The 20548-nt window shown below is 42.5% G+C and overlaps 1 protein-coding gene across 1 annotated transcript in view; it reads right to left on the bottom strand.

Annotated features, from left to right (window-relative positions):
* Nucleotides 1-19713, bottom strand: part of PDE4D (phosphodiesterase 4D) — a 632406-nt gene extending 612693 nt beyond the window's left edge. The window contains exon 1 of the mRNA XM_035100833.3: nt 19407-19713. The gene's annotated coding sequence lies outside the window, so the exon portion shown is untranslated. The remainder of the gene's footprint in view (nt 1-19406) is intronic.
* Nucleotides 19714-20548: the final 835 nt, after the last annotated feature.

Below are 20548 nucleotides of genomic sequence, written 5' to 3'. Positions count from 1 at the left end.
GTGAATTTTCATGATGACTTAAAGGGAATGGCAAGAATGCAAAGAGCAGATTGTAAAAATAAAGATCAATTTTCAGAGCCATGCAAATGGTTTTCTCACGTGTGCTGGGCAAACAAGGCAAAAGGGAATCCTCACTCCATCTGAGATGCAGAAAACTGTCAATAGGTTACAGAGAATGTAGCAGAATATGAAGCCTTGTGTTTGTTTCTCAAACAAATGGGTGCTGGATCAGGGATGCATGGCAAAACAAAGAGGCACGAACACTAAACAGAGTGAATCACAGGCTGCTCTCTTTACAGGGTCCACTAGTTGCTCTTGTGTTGGAACATCAAACAGAAAAAACGATAGTTCTGGACTATATTTGGACTAAGAAAAAAATCAGGGGGGTAGGCTATCAATAATCACATAATGTTCCTTTCATGGGAACATTAATGAAAGTTCGTCATCCAAGACGGGGGTGGGTGTTGGGAAGAGAGATGATGTGTCAATTTCAGAAGAAACAGTGCTTTCTTGACTGTACACAAGAAAAGCTGGATTTCCTGCATTTTCAGGGCTTCAACACATGGTAGGCTTTGAGTCTTTCTTGAGTTTTTCTTAAAACACTTTGCCTTGCTTATAAGAAAGCCCATAAACAGGAATCACTGCAGCCTCTCCTGGTGTTCTGCAATCTACAACTACCAAAGGGAAGGATCTGAGACAAGTCCATCTCACCATCAACCTGTCAGGCTTGGCAAAGGAGACCACCCTGCTTAAACCTAACAGAGAGAACCAACCATTTATCAATGCCACAATACTGTGGCTGCAACTTTACAGATTACAAGTACTGTAAATAAAACATGTTGCATCAAACGTGCCGAGTATAAACAAAGGGTGACAATTCACTGGGTTACTTCCAACTAAGTCATACTTGGAGTAGGCCAATAGGAATCAAATGACATTATTAACTTAAGTGCATTGAGGTTCTATTCCCTGTATCTGCTGGATACAACCCACTGTGCTGAATTTACATCACCTATGTAGAAAACAGCTGTTCATTTCTGAAGCCTTTGATTTGGATGAATATGTGATTTAGGATGCAGTCCCATACATGTTTACCCGAGAGTAAGTCCCATTAAGAGTGCTCAAGGATTTTGTCCAGTTCACACTTTAAACTGAATGGACCTGATTTGCAGTTTCCAGATGAATAGGCAGATCTGAACACAGTCATTCTTCCATTTTTACAGTATTCCAAATTTTGCAATACAGTTCTTGATTCAAAAATCTTAACACGCCTATAAGAAGGTGTGCTTAAATGCTATTTTGGGATAAGACATTCAGACAGTGTGTATCAATGGAGGGGAGGATTCAATAGTAATGCAAGTGTTCGTACTTTTTTATTTAAAAAATGCAGATCAACATGGGATGGAATGGACTTACGAATAATTACTTGCAAAACTGATACAGAATGGAAATACTTATTTCTGCATCCCTAAATCCCATTGTATTCAATTGGGCTTGCCTCTGAGTAGACCTATTTAGGTTCATAGTGTTAGGTGGTGACGCGTACCATTCAAGTAAACTGTGATGCATTCATTCATTTCATTGGCATTCCCATCATCTTCTGAACTTCACTCTCCACTCTTATTTGCATTGCTACTCTTGTAACTAACATCAAGACCAATACACTGGAGGTCTGGTTTCTGTTGCTACCGTGTTTCTCATATTATAAGACATGTCTTATATTTATTTTTTCCTCAAAAAAACACACTATGGCTTATTTTCAAGGGATGTCTTATTTTTTTTCCTCCTCCTCCTGCCGCGGCCGGCATTGCTGCTGAGCCTATCACTATGTCTTATTTTCGGGGTATGGCTTATATTCCTTGAATGCTTAAAAATCCTGCTATGGCTTATTTTATGGGTATGTCTTAAAATATGAGAAACAGGGTACATTTCTGTATGCCACCTTGAACTCTGGTTTCTCTTCAGACCGTATACATCTTTTGCCTTTTAGCCACCATGAACCACTGACAAAGGGACAGGTGAAAGTAAGCTAGCCTGAATAGAAATATCTCTGTGTGTTTCTACTTCCTTTCAAAGTCACAGGAAGAATCACAAGGAGAAGTGGTTGAGGGGAAATGAAATGCAAGTGGCCTCAGCAAAAGAAGAGTAGCCTAGTTTTACCTAGTGCCTACCTACAGATAGGCAAATCTGTCAATTTTGGTTTCTCTAGGCATCTCCAGGCAGGCTGCAAATGTTCCTTGTCTGAAATCCTGCAAATCAGCTGCCAGTCATTGTAGACCAGGGGTAGGCAACCTAAGGCCCAGGGGCCGGATGCGGCCCAATCGCCTTCTCAATCCAGCCTGCGGATGGTCTGGGAATCAGCGTGTTTTTATATGAGTAGAATGTGTCCTTTTATTTAAAATGCATCTCTGGGTAATTTGTGGGGCATAGGAATTCGTTCATTTATTTATTTTTTCAAAATATAGTCCGGCCCATTACATGGTCTGAGGGCCCACGGCTGAAAAAGGTTGCTGACCCCTGCTGTAGACAAAGAGGGAAATGATTTGGGATAAAGCAGGTTCCTAGGTTGCTATCTGCCACCTGAGGCAGCCACCTCACTTTGCCTAATGATAGGGCCTTGATCTGGGACACATGTACAGCCACTGGAATGAGCATCATGCTTTTTATCTCTCTCTGAGATGAACCTCAAGCCTCCTCTCCTTCCTTTTCCATGGAAGAATAAAGGGAAGGAGACTTACAGTGCCACACCCAAGCAAGCCCCTCACTCTGATTTTTGTTTTCAAGCACCTTGCATTTTTATCCGCTCAAAACATTATTTGTTGGCCTGTTGTTATTATAATTAACAAGGTTGTCTTTTCAGATTTTAAAACCCACTCTGAGAGCTGTCTGTCTAACCATGGGCGTACCCAGGATCAAAACTAGGGGGGGACAAGGGGAGGGGACAAGGCACGGAAGGGGAGGGGCCACAAAGTGGGCGGGAACAGCGAACTCGCGCTCCGCCGGGCTGTGCCCCTCCCTAGAAGCAGGGCTGGTGGGCGGAGGCGGAGCCCAGCCCAGCGGAGCGCGAGTTCAGCGTTCCCGCCCGCCGCGCCGCGCTCTCTGGTTCCCCGCCGCGCTTGGCCTTGCCAGAGGGCGCGGCGGGGAGCTGGAGGGAGGGCGCAACGCGGCGGGCGGGAACGGCGAACTCGCGCTCCGCCGGGCTGTGCCCCTCCCTAGCAGCAGGGCTGGTGGGCGGAGGCGGAGCCCAGCCCAGCGGAGCGCGAGTTCGGCGTTCCCGCCCACCGCGCCGCGCTCCCTGGTTCCCCGCCGCGCTTGGCCTTGCCTGAGGGCGCGCCGGGGAGCTGGAGGGAGGGTGCGGCGCGGCGGGAATGGCGAACTCGCGCTCCGCCGGGCTGTGCTCCGCCTCTGCCCACCAGCCCTGCTTCTAGAGTAGGGCAGCTGCCCTAACTTGCCGCATGGTGGGTACGCCCTTGTGTCTAACCAATACAAGGGCCACCAATCAGCCCTGCTCTGAGGAATACAAATGATGACACTTGAGGGCCAAGCAATCCACACTCTGCAAATCCATCTTGCTAGACTCAAGGAAGGACAGTGTTTCCCCCCGAACTCTGTCTCTGAGAGACATTCTACCGGTGTCTATAGCTTTGTCAACACACTTCAAATGGATTCATAGCATTGTCACCTAAGAACACGTACTGGGAAGGAGAGCCATGCATGGAGCCAGCTTCCTACACCCTCACGGGTGATGAGCACTTTCAAAAGCTGACAGCACGTGCTATCACTCAGCAGGAATAAACCTCTTTAGGTGCTCAATACTGTATGTAGTGGGCTTTCCCCTCCAGGCTACAGCCCTTTTGCAAAGTTACAATAATAAAGCTTGAGTTCGGAAAGTGTAATTGCCAGATGTCGTGCATTCTTTGAAATGAAGAACATCTAGTACCATAAGCAAAAGAAGAAAGGTTTGTCTGGTCTTTAATCAAACTTCAAAACCACAGCCTTGTGCATGTGGCTTCTTTTTTAGAATGTTTGAATCTTAAATGGGTTTGAACGCAGATAAATCTTAAATGGGTTTGAAAGCAAGGAAATAAATCCAAGAAATCTAAAAAAAAAATAGGGCAATACTTGTTTAACATCATGAAAAGAAACTTTGGGTTCAGTGCTCCCTTGGGCAAGACTGTTGCAGGCTGAAGGGGAGGAGGGCCCTCCCCCTGACACAGCTTTGCAGGTTATCTCTCCATTGGACTGTGGGAGGAAGTGGCACGCAGACTTATTCCAGACGGCCAGGCACCACTAAACAGCAGCACTGTAGAGGAGAGGAGCAAAAGTTTAAATCTTGAGATAAAAGCTCAAGTCTCCTTTCCTGCACATAAAGAATAAAGGAGAGGAGATACCCAGCTTTTGCTCATGGTTAGGACACCTGGTCTCTGGAGGCATGCATACTAACAGGTCCTCAAATCAGTCTTGCCTAGAAAGGCTAACTACCTGTAACTAGAAAGGCACAAGACTGTCTATTGCATTGTTAACATTCCCTAAATTACCTGGTTTGCAATTAAGGTAACCTGACCTCCTTCATACTGTATATATTTCTGTAGAGTCTATATATTTCAGTCCTTCCAGTGAATCTTCAAAAGAAGGATATCAGGACTGAAGTGCATACAGCAGCAGCAGACAGGCTGTCTGTAATTTCAGATATTAATATTCCAATAAAAAAATGTGACCTCATTCAACTCTGACTCATCAAAATAAGCAAGGCTCTGCTTTATATGCAAACATTTATCATTCGCCACCAGTTCATCTTCTTTCTAAGCCCTCACCTTTACGTGGATCATGGCGCTCCCTGCCACTAGTATTACACCCACAGGCCAGGAGGATTTCCAACCTTCCTGTGCTGGGCCACTTTTGGCTAAGAGGCTTCAGTCTTCATGCGGCTTAAATGTGCCTTCACAAACACGCTTGACATTTTATTCTACATTGATGCAGCCCTAAGCAGGAGACAGCTGGTTTTAAGGCTGATCCCCTCCTTTTGTAATGCAATAATCTCCCAATGTGTGCTTTTGTTCTCATCCAGCAATTAAAACAGACTTTCCAAAGAGCTCCCTATGCTAGAGGAAAACATTGTTGCAAGACTACTAGGCTTCTTGGCAAGCTTAACAAGGTCGGTCTCAACTTCTCTGAAGTCTCCAAAACTTTTATATGTTTGCTGTAGGACAGGCACACCATCAATGGGGGTGGTGCCCCTTATTGTCAGGTTTAGCGCTTCTCCCACACAAGACACGGAACCCTGGCAGTTTAAGTAGCTGAGGTGTACTGTATTTTTCCATCTATAAGACGCCCACATATATAAGACGCCCCCTATTTTGGGGGACTCAGATTTAAGAAAATGGGGGAGATGTATAAGATGCCCCCTAATTTTTGACATGATTTTTTAAGGGGGGGAACCTTGTCTTATACACAGAAAAATACGATATTTCTCAATAACAGGCTTATAGCAGTCCAAGCTTCCACAACTCATCCTTTGCTGTCAGTCAGTTGACTCGACTGGCTTCTGACCCCTCCCAAGACCATATATACTATTGACTACATAAGAAACTGACATGGAAAGGAACTAGGCTGATCTATCCATCTCAGCAACTCTGTCAATGAGCTGGTCGATCTTTGAGAAGGGAAATGAACCTGGGTCATTGATACTGTTATAAGAAAAAAAAACTGCTCCTTTTCCCTTATGGGGTACCCAAGAGCCCGTAGAGGATCCTTACGTAGGTTCTCTATCAGTTGGAGAAAATAACAGAGGCCAGCCAGAGAATATTGAGAAGCAAAGCAGCTAGTAAGCAACAGGGTGCACCCCCACACCCCCACGCAGGAGGGAGAGGAACCCAGGACCATGGTGTGCAAGCCCTTATATAGACTTTTGAAATTGCCCACCCTGTAGCTCAAGACCACCCCCAAAAAACACCATCATACATCACAGAAGGAGGCAGTCTACAACAGAAATCCTGTCTGCCAGGATACCTGACAATGGCCAGTGACTGCTTACTTGGGCAGCCCAGCCATTCTTTTGTGATGGTAAATACTTTAATTCCTGAATCCAGGTCACAGGCTCACCCTATTCATACACAACGATGCCCTAAAGACAGGTAAGCAAAAGACAATGGAGAGCCTTTCCCATTTCCTTCCTCCTTGCAGATAAACATTTGAAGTCAATTTGGGAGAGTCAAAATGGTTTCAGGATTGTTCTCCTGTACTATTTTCAGACACGTGGTTTACATACTTATGTGTTTGCCTTGTAAATTTATGAACATTTAATTTATATATTTGAGACCTTAAATTCTTTTATCAATACAAAAGCACTCCCAATAATCCTCTTCCTGTCGGCAGAGTCAACCTGACCTTTTCAGGGATTCAGGAAATGAAATGGGAAGGGTAGAAAACAATGCAATAATAGTGGAGAAAAAAGACATGCCTGACTGAAACACATGCTAGAGCCCACCTGAGGGCCTGTTCTGTGCCAGGGATGGCAGGAAAGAAATTTTCCTTTTCTGCCATCATTGTGTTCACACAGAGTGGTCCAGTGGAACAATTATTCATAAGGAATGTGTAACATCATGAAAATTCTTATGTGTTAGGAGAGAAAATCCTCGGTCGCTTGCTGTGACAGTTTTACTAAACATTTTGTGGATAAAATTGCTTCCATCTGCTCCAACCTGGATGCCACAGTTATAACAGGGTCTTAACTCCTGGCAGCTGCTTCTGGGGGGTCAGAGAACAGCAGTGCCCAGAATGGGGCAGGTGTTTCTGGGGAAATCATATAGTGACACATGCATTGGTTACATCAAGAATGGACTGGTGTGACATACTGTTCACAAGGCTGCTTCTTGGCAGTCTCAGCAAGCTTTACTTGGTCCAGAACACAGTATCTAGAATGTCCACAGGAACACGGCTGCAACAACATTTTTCTGCCAGTTTCAGAACACCTGGAATGATTACCAATGTGTGTACAGGCATGCTACAAACTAAAGAGCAGCTTCTTCCTGAACCCACCTGCTTGAATCCTAAAATATAATTGAACGATCTTTCTGTTTGTGCTCCTCCTTAACCTCCGTGTTGCCCTTGTAGAACTCAGCAGGGAAGAAAATGGGGTCAAAATTAGAATTAGTTGGTTCTACCTGCCATTGGATCTGGTCCTGCCTTTCATTGTTCTGGCTGCACCTATTGTTTAGCTCCCTACCTTCCACCTTACTTGTCCCAATGGGCACAAACTACCACTGTATGTATATTTAGAAGCATGGTAGTTGGTGGAGGAATCTTACACTTCTTTACAGGCTAACAGACAACTAACTGAGTTTTCTACTGTCAAATATCTATACGCAGGCAAACAGAAAGCTGTGTATTGAGTACACATTTAAGAAGGAAAAAACAAATTAATCTACAGCACGATCAAGAATTTCAGATGTTTGCCTATGGTGGAACAAGGACAGTTATAAGTGTTTTGTTGCTGCATTTCCCAATGACTGTGTGCTCTTCAGCCATTTGAGAGCATGCCAAAGACATGGGAAAAATGCAGAAAGCATTCATTTGTCAACAGACATCAAATATCACTGCTGATGGAAATGACCTTTAAAAGCCTGCTCTCCATCAATGTAGTTAATTAAAAGAAACTATATCCACCAAGCTCAAGGGTTCTCGCTTCTTGTTTGCTCTACTCTTTATTGGCTCAGGACAAGATTCTGCTTCAGTGCTCTTTGTTTATTTTATATACATCCATTCTGTTCACCGATCTCCAAGACTAGCGATGGACCTGTGAACGTGGCAATGTTCAAGGTTTGGCCAGAGTCTCGCACATTCTGCTCTCTGGGCTGAGAAAGTATTTTCCTCCCAAATCAATGGCACACATATTTTCAAAGGAAAATCAATGAGAGTGCTTTCCCCGCCCGACCCCCAAGAAGGGCGGAGGGACTGTCTTGTACAAATGACATGAAAAGGGTTTGGCGTGATACTGGGATTCTAAATTCAAATGAACAATGACACACGCAGATACAGTCAGACAATAGGACTACTTCTGGGGTCTACACATCATCACCCCATACACACAGCACTTGAGATTCCCAACAACTGGTACTGACGGACATACTGCCTTCAACAGTGGAGGTAAATAAACACCTACTGGTGCAAGTTGATTTCTGGTTCTCAATCACAAGGAAGAGGATGAAGTTCAACCATCATCCTCAATCTTCCTGCAACACAGAATACACTGAAAGAAGTCCAGAATATAGATGGACCCTGAACATGGGTGTACCCAGCGAGAGGCGGGGGGGGGGGGCAGCTGAAGCAAAAAAATTTTTTTTTATGGTTATAAAGTGATGAAACGAAACAAAATTTCGTTTTCCCCCTCAATTCTGGAGCCAACACTGTGTGCATACATAGCTGATTATTCTCCAGTCTGCTCCCCAATAGCAAAAAATAAATGGGTATAAGAGCTGTAGAGAGAAACTAACTGAAAAGCTCCAATCTAGGTGCTATTGCTTGCTCACAAGTAGGTCACCTTACTGGAACACAGCAAATTTATTCCATATGCACTGGAACTATATTGATCTATCTATCCCAAGTTCAGTCCTCGGCATCTCCAAGTAGGTTTCAGACAGGGAAAAGCCCCCTTGTCTGAAACCCTCGAGAGTCCAGAGTAAACAATGCAAAGCTTGAAGGACCAATAGTCTGACTCAGGATGAAGTAGCTTCCCGTTATTCCTGTATAAAGAGGATTACACACACTGGAATCCCTGGCTGCTTCTCAGCAGATATGTTACCATAACATGCCAGCTCCCAGAAACTCAACAAATTGCATCCTTTATGTAACATTTTGCTCCTAATACTTTGAAATTCTCCCAATATTGATCTGAGATCCTAATATCCTGCTAAGCCTAAAATTAGAATTCCCCACTGTTCTAAAAAGCCAGCACAAATCCTTTAAAAATGCTCTCACTAATCCAAGTTTAAAGATGCCAAGGCCAATTTTTTCCTTCTCTGATGATCTCTAGTGGGAATGAAAGGATAATATTTTCAGAAATATTTCAAGGTTGAGGTCTCATTGCTCTCATTTAAAAAGCCCACTGACTTAAAAGTGAGCCTGGCTGGAAACTGTAGCGCGCGCACACACACACACACCCCACCACCGCCACCACACAAATGTAGAAACCAATTTATTTCTGCCTTTTAATCATTCCATTTTTGCCTGCCAATTTAAGTGAGTCCCTTGCTAATAAAGAGACCATCAATTCATGCTTCTGCATATAAACCACTAATATTTTGATCAAATCAAATGCAGACGTCTATTTTATGCCTATGTTCAGTTACTATTTTTTTCAGATTTTTGGTAATTCTGTTTCTCACTGTACGATTACAGCAATTTAATATGGAGGACTATCATCTAATAGACCACCCTTAACATCAGATTGCTGGCTGTTTTGGTCTGACGTAGCTGCTTTTCATCAGAGCTTACAGTTACCGGCTTTTATTGACTCCATTTCTGCGCTTTTAAAAGCAGCTGGGCATACAGAAACTAAACAGGTGATAAGAGCAGGGCTAGTAAAAACAAGTGGCAACCACATCTTCTCTTTTTAGTATGAACACAAATGGACACCACGCTCTTCATTTTAATTTGCTTATACTTGCAACAACCCTGTGATGTAGATTCCTGGAATTTCCATTTTTACAAATGAGCTCGGTGAAAAGTGATGTACAGTACAAGACCACCCAGGCCACTTCCAGATAACTCAGCTATAGAGCATTCATCTTGATTTGTTTGCAGGGAGGTTATACATGTTGCAATTTTCATCCCCCACTTTCCAGTGCAATTTTCCCCAAAACTTTCCTTACCACAAAAAGCCTGTGTGTGTGTGTGTGTGTGTGTGTGTGTGTGTGTGTAAATAGCTTTGTGGCACACAAGTACCACATCCACTCTTGTTGCCCAACCCGAATTTGCCAGTTTGCAATTGAATCACACCTGCAAAACAGCAACAACAGCTTATGGCGCAGCCCATTGCTCTTATTTATCTTTTATTCAGTGTATCTTCCTTAATATTTAGTTATTTAATGTATTTGAATCCTGCCTTTCTCCCAACATGGAATTCAAGCTGGGATTCCAGCATTTAAAAACATAGAATACCAAATAAGAAAAAACAACTAGTTAAAAACAATAGTTAAAATATATCAAAACACATTTAGAACCAGCAACTAAAACACAGTTTGTCCTGACAGCTGCCCCATAATCAGCAATGTCTGCCCCTTAGTTTTCAATAGGACGGTCATTGCTTGCTAGTGGAAGGATAACAAAGAGGCAGACAATCTAACCTTTCTTTAGACTGAGGAATGCCACAATATGGGAGCAGCCACAGAAAAGGCTCCGTCTCATGTCACCACCACCTCTGCTTCTGAAGTTGATGGGACCAAAAGAAGGTGCTCACCTGAGGATCTTATCACCTAGGCAGGTTCATATGGGGAAATATTATCTTTCAGGCAGTCTGGGCCCAAGCCATTTTCCTTATTGCTTTTTAAAATCCCATTATTTATACTTTATGGTTGCACTTATTATTCACACTGCAATGGGAGAGAGGGATCTTGAAAAAATGTATGCAGCATACAGATTCTGTGACCAACAATACTTCAAGGAACTTAAAATCTGGATGTTTTCAAGAAGAGATTTACTCCTACATTTGTTTGTTTGGAGATAGAAGATTCTTACTTTCTAAAGTAATAATAATATCTATCTAAAAAACAATATCCAGCTCACTCCTAACACTGGTTATGGATGGAAGTTAGTACAATTTACAAGTATTTTCAACTGTATGAAGAACCTATTTATTTTTTATATACAGCATCAACTCAGTTAGGGATTATTGTAAGACATCATCCCCTGACTGTTACAGCACTGCTCCCAAGTAACTGTTATTGCAATACATTACATGGGTTGTTGCAAGCGACAACCATACAACCATTATGTAAAATGTCATCTGTAAATAGCCGGGGCAATAAATTACAACCATTTGCCCTAATTAGACCCGGATAAAATCTGACCATATGATAGCTTCCATTATACATCTCCAGGCACACAGCTACAAATTTCATACACCAATAGGCTGGAGCTGAGCCAGGTTTTTAAAACACACACAATGACCAATGACAGCACACTGTGCTTTTGGTCTGGGACATTAGAGGATGAGCCATCTGTCAAAACGAAGCACAGATGTTCAAGTATCAGCCCAAGCTAAGTTAATACATCGTGCATGGCATTTTGTACAGGGAGGGGGAGATGAAAGGATTTAATACCCTAAGCATCACTGTATATTTTTTAAAAAAGTTTAGGCTTCCATGTCCTTCAGTGAGTGATGGGCTTAGCTAATTCAGGTTCTTGGTACAGGTGTATTTCACATTAACAAGAGTGTGCAGAATATATATTTTTCTCTTGGGAAATCTCAGATCATTTATTGACTGACTTGTATAGAATATCTGCTTGTTATATAGCTTCTGCATAGAAATGCCAGAGAATTCCAACAAAAACGGAATCAGAAGTGGAAATTGATGGTGTTCACTTACCCTTCCCATGTCTGGAAGGGAAATCAAACGAGTGAATACTGATGACGAGTATTCACTGGTGTGTGTGTTCAGTTAGCAAATAATATGTAACTGATTATGGGAGCTTTCCTACTTAAAATGCATTTCCTGAATGGCCTTTGCATTGAAATGGTGTGGAAAGGATTACATCTTTAAACATGTTAAATTCATAAGTTAGGTAAATTACATAAATAATCATGTACATTTTAGAATAACATAGTATTTCTTTTCTCTGCCCACAAGGTGCCCACCTACTTGGCATGAGACTACTAGCTCTAAGTGACATATGTACTCTTTGCACTGGGTATTAATTTTTTGGTTTTAAAACAATTTAAGTTTAACAAGACAGCAAAGTTCAAAAGGTCAATTTCCAAAATCCCATAGTCCTTTCCTCATGAATATCAATTGAAACAATTTATCTGGGCTTTTCTAGAAGTGACTGTAACCATGGCAAATTGCATAATTTTCTTAATGAAGGTTACCGTGTGTTAATTAATTAATTCATGGTTAATGATAAACCTTAAAACAGACACCAGAGATAGTTCTATATCAAACATGGTCATAGCTTCAAAATTTTAAAATAAAGAGAGACCCATTAAATTCTAAAACAGGTCTTGGCAGAAGCTGGAAAACAGGCTTGCCTTAATTTTTATGAAAAAATCTAGTTGATTAGTTTTCAAAATATATGGAAGTACATTAGCCTGAGGACACTACAATTAAATCAGTAATCAAACAATGCAAAACTGTATTTGCAAGGTATGGTACCACCAAAGAGATTGTGAGCAGCAAAATCCTTCAATTTTCCCCCCACACTGCATCAAGTTCATAATTTCCTCAGTGAAGTGGCATGGCAGAAAAAGCAATCCAAAACATAGAATCATAGAAAAGAAATCTGACAGAGAGGAAATCTGAACTGGCCAACACAGACCCAAATCTGACTCCACTAGATACCAGTCCACCTGCAGGACTTTTAATAGGGAACACTTTTCTATCTCAGCACTATTATTACAACTAGAACTAATAACGGGAAATATTATAGCATTACAGCTCCCAAGTTTATCAATATGTGATCAATGAGCACAGCCACACTAATCAGCCACATCCCTGATCCTGCACGCCCCCCCACTTGAAATCTGCAAATATAGCACTGTAGCCTAGAAGCCCTCACACATAGAGTTATCTGTGCAAAGGCTTCCACTAAATCTGTGGGAAAACATTTCTAGCATTCAAAACACTGCAACACACAGGTACCGGTAACACAAAACCAAATGATGGCTTGGTGTGCCTCCTCTCACACCTGTAACTTCACTTCTTGAAGCGAGGGAACCACCAGAAGGGCCTCAGAACTGGACCTCAGTGTCTGGGCTGAATGATGCGGTGACATGCCTTCAGGTATACAAGACCAAGGCCACTTAGGGCTTGGGGAGATAACCCATGAGCCCAGGTTCTGATGCAATACTGAGCCAAATCATGGCTCATCTCCTGGTAGCAATGCAGCAGAATTGAGTGGGAGGAGCAAATCAGCCACAATTTTTTCAGTGTGCACCAGCCCACTTGTTCTTTCACACTAAGCCATGGGGGCTTGGCTTAGTGTTATGTGTGAAGGAGGCAATTCTTTCAGTGGCTTCTAGTACAGGTAAGTCTGACCTGTGGCGTGTTGGAAATTAATCAATGCAAGTTGCTTACATTGTGGTATTGTTTATTACATTTTTATCCCTGCCCTTCTTCCAAGGAGATTGGAAACGACAACAAAGGTTTCCCTCTACCACCGCCCTGCCATTCTATCCTCACAATTACCCTGTGAGGCTGAGAGATTATGATACCTCAGAGTCATGCAATGAGCTTTGTGGCTAAGTGAGGATTGAAACCCAGACTGATCTCACCACACTAACACCACCGCCACACTGGCTGACGTCATCATAGCGTGGGATACCTAATTGCAGCCAACGTGAAAGTTTCAAAACAAGAGCCTTGTGTTTCTGCAAGACGGCTTCAGATGAATATAGAAATAGCTTTAATAGCACTATATCATGAAATATGACAAAACATTTTCTTTATACAATAAATTGTTTATATCAAAGCAGGGAAAATACAGCCAGCTATTTTTCTGGCAGAGCAGAAACTGTCCTGAGAAAGTATACTCCCTAAAAGCAGAAAGAGATAAACAATAAAGCAGATACATTTGTGTTGTGGTGTGTGTGTGTGTGTGGTTTTTTTAAAAGAACGCATTAAGCTGCAAAGAGATGAAAGAGGATTCAAGAGAAAGAGATAGCTGAGCTCATTTGAAGCAAATGACGCTGAATTTTCTCCAGATAAAAAGCAGGCCTAAGTGGAAACTCTTAAGGCAGATATACATACCTCAAGCCTTTATTTCAAACCAAGTGTTGGTTTACAGGATAGTCTTTCATAGGATTTTGCTTCACCCGCACTATAGAGTTTGTAATACATTTATAAACAACCCTCCAGCTTAATAAAACTTCCAGATGAGGTATCAAATATAGAAACTTTCAGTCCCTTTTTCCTTTTGTGTTGGGCCTTTTAGATGGCAAGGCTGATGCCAGGAACTATCTGGTCATCTGTAAGCCACTCTGGAAGTCTTTCTCAGACAAAGAGTAGAATTAAAATGCTATATTTTACTTTTTAATAAAAAAATGTTTTAGGTAAATTAATCAAAGTGGAAACAGCAGTGCATTCTGTTGACTCAACAGAAATATAGCTGAGCAACAAAAACAGTAAAAAATAAAGTACTGATTGCTGGTTAAAACCAGCTTTGGTGGCACATGCTGGAAGGCCTGCAAAAATAAAAAGATACTTTACCTTGAATCAAAAACATGCACCAAATTTGGCACTTGGGGGAGTATCACGCATGCAGGATGCCATAGCTGAAAAATGGAAGGGGTCATGTGACAATTGCAGAGATGTTATGTATTCATATGCCTGCAAACCTGAGACCAGGCATCCCCAAACTTCGCCCCTCCAGATGTTTTGGACTACAATCCCCAACATCCCTGACCACTGGTCCTCTTAGCTAGGGATCATGGGAGTTGTAGGCCAAAACATCTGGAGGGCCGCAGTTTGGGGGTGCCTGCCTAAGACATTGCATATGCTACATTCTATTAAGATGGACCATCATCTGAGCCTGTCGCCACAGGTGGAAAGCCTGGAACAGCAGAGCAAGCAACAGGGCAAAAAGTTAGCTTTGACCAGGCATCCCCAAACTTCGGCCCTCCAGATGTTTTGGACTACAATTCCCATCTTCCCCAACCACTGGTACTATTAGCTAGGGATCATGGGAGTTGTAGGCCAAAACATCTATAGGGCCGCAGTTTGGGGATGCCTGGCTTTGACCAAAGTGTTGAGTACAATCCTCAACCCCACCAAAAGGCATGTATTAAACAATGCAGGCACTCATATGCCTTTCACTCCTTCAGTTCATCCAGAGCAGGCATAGGCAAACTCAGCCCTCCAGATATTTTTGAGACTACAATTCCCATCATCCCTGACCACTGGTCCTGTTAGCTAGGGATAATGGGAGTTGTAGTCCCAAAACATCTGGAGGACCGAGTTTGCCTGTGCCTGATCCAGAGCAATGTCCAGGATCCCCATCTGAGACCACAAAGTCCAAGAAGCAAACTTCCAATGACTGCATACCCTTAAAAAGTTTAATTTATTCCTATACCTGTTTAAACAAGCACTGGCGGAAAAAGTCATCCCTGAGGGGGGGTGATATCGCCGTGCTGCCCCCCTGGGATGCTTGCCGTGGGCGGCACCCCCCTGGGAGGCTCACCCCGCCCCCACGGGTAGCTAGCCCCGCCCCACAGGTGCACAGCATGTGTGCCACTCCAGGTGCTGGAGCAGCTAGCTCCGCTTCTGTAAACAAGAATTGTTTCTATAACAGGCTAGCAATAACTGCTTGGGGAAGAGGTTGCAAAATGGTTCAACAGGTTGAATAGGAAGCACTGTAGCAATGAAAGATAGATTTCAGTGTCTGTGTGACCAGAAACATTCCCTGCAAAAAACTTTCCAAAGCAGTATTTGTCCGGATATCTATTTTCTAACCAGTAAAGTGTCACACTCATAATCCACATTGCCAATGTTTATAAGTGCTGCGAACATGACCCTAAACATGCTAATGATGGAAAAAGCATTAGATTTTCCTTTCTACTTTGCCTTGAAGAGAGACACTAGAGATGCTTTTTAAAAAGAATCTCATTTATCTAAGCCCAATTATCTAGTCTAGTATCTCAAAAGGCCTCTGCAGTTGGCAGTCCAGATGTGGATACAAAGTACATAGCCAAACCAATAGCTTTGAATTCAAAAAGTTCAAATCATGAAAGAGATACCATGAATGAACCAAAGCGTGGTTTTGCATTCCTCCCTTCTTTGAACATTTTGAAGCTCCAACAGAGCTTTATGGGGCCAGTTTTTTCTTCTAGGCCCCACCTGCACTAAAGCAGCATTATTCTACTTTAATCAGCCATGGCTTCCCCCAAAAAAATCTTGGGCAGTTTCGTTTAAGGGTCCTGAAAGTTGTCAGGAGGTGCCGATTTCCCTCACAGAGCTACAATTCTCAGAGTGGTTTAACAACCAATCCCTCTTTTCTAGTTACAGGTAGGTAGCCGTGTTGGTCTGAGTCGAAGCAAAATAAAAAAATTCCTTCAGTAGCACCTTAAAGACCGACTAAGTTTTTATTTTGGTATGAGCTTTCGTGTGCATGCACACTTCTTCAGATACACTGTAGATTACAGATACTACAGATTCCAGTGTATCTGAAGAAGTGTGCATGCACACGAAAGCTCATACCAAAATAAAAACTTAGTTGGTCTTTAAGGTGCTACTGAAGGAATTTTTTTATTTTGCCTCTTTTCTAGGAAACTCTGGAAACAAAGGTATATTCATTGCTTTATCTGGTTCTATTTGCAGATGTCTAATCAGGATAGCAACTGAGGAAGTTGAAGGCACTATATTGTGCTGGTTCTGCTCCTACCTATAAGGTCATTACTAGAAAACAGCACTAGGTGAATATTGCTCAAACATGTGGTTTTTGAGTAGTGGGGGTCCCACAGGCATCCCTTCTGTCTCCTATGCTATTCAACATCTATAGGAAACTGTTGGGAGCTGTTGTCCAGGGATCTGGAGCACGGTGTTGTCGGTATACTGATGACACACAGCTCTATCTCTCCATTCCACCTGACTCAGGAGAGACTGTGCCAATGTCTGGAAGCATTGGGCCAATGTCTGGAAGCAGTGAAGGACTGGATATAGCCAATAAGGCTGAATCTTGATATGATGGAGGTGCACTGGCTGGAGGGAATTAAGTGAACAACCTGTTCTGGGCAGGGTGCCACTGCCGAGGGCTGCCTGGGTTGCACAGACAGGTGACAGAACCTTCTCAGGTGCCCTGTTTGTAGAATGTCCTCCCTGATGGGGTGGGTCTGTCTCCCTCACTAATTTTTAGGAAGAAACATTCCTGTTCACCTAGGTATTTAGATGACTGAAAGATACTGTTCCTGGCTATCTTAAAGTTATAAACTGTAAGGGTATGCGGTTATTTTACATGTTTTTAGGTGTTCTTAATGCCTTTACGTAAATGTTTTCGGATATTTTTAAAAAAATCTTTCAAAATGTTCTAAACATGTTTTAAATAGCATTTTCCACCAGTTTGCTACCCTGGGCTCCTTTGGGAGAAAGAGCAGGACAGAAATTCAACAAATAAATAAATTTCCTAGAAAGGGTAAAATGCAAAAGGCACCATGCTATGATCTGGTGATCTAGTTAAGCCCTAAAAGCATCAATCATGGTGCAGGCTTGGCTGATTCACACCACATGCTGATAGTATCTATTTGCAAAGCTCGTTCCACTGCCATTGCAAACTTTCTAATGACAGAGTTACAGGCATAGCTTCATAAATGGCTGCATTAGCTATCTTGAAGGCATGCAGAATAGTTTGTATATATTGTAACTCACCTAATAAAAACTGGGTTACGTCTGCCGTGCTCTCCCTCCCCTTCTTATACATTCGTGCTGAAAACTGCCCTATGCATCTGTCCTTTGGAAGCGGAGGATTAAATGTAACATTTTGGACAGCAAAAAATGTGCAAAGGAAATACAAAGCAATGAAACCAACGCATCATACCAGGAAATTCGAAGGGTCAAAGACATTTCACAAATCTTACTTGATTTCGGACTCTTAAAATGCAAAGAGAGAACTAAAACTTTTTCAACCATTCACAGTCACCAAAGCAGAAGGACTGAAGTAGATATATCTGCTACCCTGGGAACACAGGAATTCAAGTTGCAGGCTACATTTTCTGTTCCACCAATGCACTGCGGGAGGTGTTTGTGGAAAGGGAGAGAATCACTAATCAAGAAACCGCCTGGATTCTAATCTATGTTAAAAGGAAGTTCCACAACAGCACAAACAGACACTTTCCCTGTTTTAAAAATTCCTAGAAAGCATTGTGAATATTGGTTTCTCTTGAACAGTAATGGTTGTGAGAACATGACACACTGGTGGTTTCCATACAAAATTCCGTAAAATAATAACTGCAACAATAGCATGGCCCAACTATATTTGCCACAAGTAGAGATGGAGGACAAAATTGATTTTGTTTGCATTTTAATGAAAAACTACCGGGTTTGCACTTCTCGAATGAACACATGAACCAAGGCGCAGCCTCCAAATCCCTTAGAGAACTGAAATTCCCCAGTTTGCCCATGCCTAGCCAACAACAACAAAAAACAACAACCCCAGACCACTTTCTGTTCTACTGTTTGGAAGAGAAGCCAAATGCCTGCTACAGTGTCTTAAAATCTCTGCAGCACCTGGCAAAATTCAAAAGCCAATACAGGAATCTGTGGGATGCTTTCATGAAAGTGCAGAGCACTCGAGCATGGTTTATAAAGACGTGAGCCCCATTGTATTCTGTTAGACTTACTACCTAGTAAGCATGATTGTGACTTCAGACATATACTGAAAATCCCAAGCAGCAGTTTCCATAGTTTTTTAAATTATTATTTTAAGTTCCTCCTCCTAATTTATTACTTAAGATCAGGCTGATCACTATACTAGGTATCATGCAGAAGTTAAGAGGCATGGCCTCACCTGTGGATTTACAATGAAATAATTGGTTCTATCTAAAAGCCTTGCAGTCTGCTCCTCAGAAGTAAGTTCAATGGAACTTAGCCGCAAGGAAGAGCACATAAAATTGCAGCTCAAATTATGAAGTGCTCATGGCTTTTTAGTTTTCTATAAAAAGGGCCAAGCACAAAGTAGCGTTTCAATAATAAAAAAGTTGCTTAAGGCCTCACCATGAACTGGTAAAGACTATATATTTAAAAGAGGAAACTTGGGAGGGGGGTGTTTATTGTGGCTTTTTAAAAATCATTCAGTGTCTAGAGCCCTCTCCACAGTAATCTCATTGAGCATTCATAAAGAAAAAGGAAATACAGTTCCTTCCTAACATAGACATTTTACGTGCCTATGATCCAAAGGAGCATCTGCATGGAAAAGTCACAAATATTGCAGTCTCATCCCTTTCTAATAAGTGAAAGAGAGCACAGACGTAGAATCAAACACGGCACCATTTCCAAAATAAATACAGCAGTGGATTGCAGTTCAACTGCACATAGCAGATAGACTTAACTCTCTCGGGACTGAGAAGCACAAAGTTAATTCAGAGGCAATGCAGTCCCTCAGCCACTAAAGTTGTCCCTTATGCTAATGTGGTATTGCCCAATTACAGGAGCTCTTGCTTAAAGTGTGCAATTAACGCAAGGGTTTAAGAAGTCAGAGTTACTCACGGAGTCCTCCTGGAGATGCAACAGCCAGCTCTTCTTACGACAGGAAATTCCAGTGCAACATCATGTACGATGCAGAACCGACAGGCTTGGAGTCAGGAACAGACGGGCCCCTGGGAATACGGCAGCCCCAAGACGCGTGCTAGTGCATGCCGAACTATAATTTATGAAACGGAGCTCGTTTAATCAGCCAATCGGTTGGCTTCTCCCTAACAAGTCTAACTGGCTCTGAAGGGCAGAAAGCACTGCAACAGAACAATAAAAAAGAGACGATATCCCACACGCTAAGCTGCTTAGGATGGAATTGCTTTCTGTGATAGGAGTCTGGTGGGGGAGGGAAGCAGTCTCCACCATTCTCCCTCTCTTTTTAAAACAGAGTAACAGGTGATCTGCTTCCATGTAACAAAATCTGAGCTCTGGATTTAATTTGAATCACATGTGCAAGGAAGGATCATAACAGTACTGTTCTCTCCTCACCTTCCTCCACCCGACCACGAATATTCAGCTCTCCCTTTTTGTATGCTGTTACTCACAGAAGAAACAGCCAATGCATCCATGTTTTGCTGAATTGCCGTACTGCTGGCCATTTTTTAAAACACACACACACACACACACACACCCCACACATTATCACATTCTATTATCTGCTCCTTTCAACACCCTTGTTTCCAGGAAGATGGTCAAATATAAATTCTGTAAAGAGGATGGTTTAATTTTTAATTTCCACAGAAGGCTCTGGCTCAACCTTGATGATGCGTTCCCACGGCAGATTACCAAATATTCAAAAAAGGAGAGATATAGTAGTTATGGGAGGCTTCAAATACCCCAATATCTGTTAGAACTCAAACTCTGCCAAAAATGTAAGTTCCAGCAAATTCCTCCAGTGCCTCAGCGACAATTTCATTTCCCAGAAAGTGGAAGAAGCAGCAAGAAGGTCGTCTATCTTGGACCTGGCCCTCACCCAAAGGGGGCAACTGGTTGATGAAGGTAAAAGGTAAGATTAAGTCCAGTCAAGGTTAAGTCCAGTCAAAAGCGACTCTGGGGTTGTGGCGCTCATCTCACTTTCAGGCCGAGAGAGCTGGTGTTTGTCCACAGACAGCTTTCCGGGTCATGTGGCCAGCATGACTTAACCGCTTCACAACAGA

The sequence above is a fragment of the Zootoca vivipara genome, chromosome 10 (genome assembly GCF_965207765.1).
Source record: "Zootoca vivipara chromosome 10, rZooViv2.hap1.1, whole genome shotgun sequence".
Lineage (NCBI taxonomy): Eukaryota > Metazoa > Chordata > Lepidosauria > Squamata > Lacertidae > Zootoca > Zootoca vivipara.
This window is presented reverse-complemented; position numbering and strand designations above follow the sequence as displayed.